Genomic DNA, 1,214 nt, shown 5'->3' on the forward strand with positions numbered 1-1,214 from the left:
CGGGTACACTGCTTGCTATGTCAATGGTGAAGCTCTCAAATTCATATTTAAAGAGCAAACCAAACTGTCATATTGTATCAGAAGTGATAAGTAGAGATAGATCGGAAGATATAAAGTCCAAGATTCACTTCTGTGATAATTCACCAACTCCCAAAATTTGCAAGAGTTCAAAATGAGCATCGCCGAAGCTCTTCTTCTTGAAGAAGAAGGGAATAGACTAAAAAAAGAGGCAGACCTTCTACTAGCTTTACTGATGTTGAGTTTGCTAACAAAAAGAGAAGAGGTCCTGCCACCAAAAGCATCCCTGGAAGAGATGCCCGTTTGGATGGTCTTCACCATTACACTGAGGTCACAAACAGAGGAAGATGAAAAAATGTAAATTGCAAGAGTGCACCAGTATTTTTCTGCAGCAAATGCAAAGTTCATCTTTGTATCACGAGAGAAAAAAATTGTTTTGTTAAATTTCACACTAACTAAAATTATAAACAAATAAAATTTTTATTATATTTTATACATAAAATAAGTTTTCAATTTGTTCTTTTATTCAATAATAAAGTAAGATGAAAAATAATATAGAAATGAAGGTGCATTTTTTAATTCTTGTATTATAAATCCATGGACGAATGTGATGATTTGGTTACATTTAAAGAACATTGCAAATGTTATATTTTTAAAATATATTTTGGTTGTTATATATATTGATAACTATGAAAGTAAAAAATAAAAACAAAAAAATTTTCCTGAAGGTAAAAATTCAGGCATTATGGGGTTAACATCCCATCTTCATGGATAGGATTACTTAATATGGTGTCATGTTAATGTTACCCAGAGTAATATATAAAGAAAATATCATTCCAATCCAAACCCCAAATTTACTTTTTTAAAGAAATGGAAAATGAATTTCCAATCTCATATTGAAAGACAAGATACCTACGATCAGCAAGGGAATCTATTAAAGAAAGAACATTTAGGAGGTTCACACAACACAGCCTAAAAACATATTATACAATAACAGCAGTCAAAACAATGTGGTCTGGGTACAATGATAGACACATACTCATAAACCAACGGAACAGTATAGAAATACCAAAAGCACATGCATTTACCTTCTCACAACAGATTTTTGGCAAAGGAACAAATCATTAAATGGGAAAGAAAGAGCCCCTTCAACAAGTGTTCCCAAATAAATTGAGTATCTGTGAACAAAACATGAA

The sequence above is a fragment of the Tenrec ecaudatus genome, chromosome 11 (assembly GCF_050624435.1).
Source record: "Tenrec ecaudatus isolate mTenEca1 chromosome 11, mTenEca1.hap1, whole genome shotgun sequence".
Taxonomy (NCBI): Eukaryota; Metazoa; Chordata; class Mammalia; order Afrosoricida; family Tenrecidae; genus Tenrec; species Tenrec ecaudatus.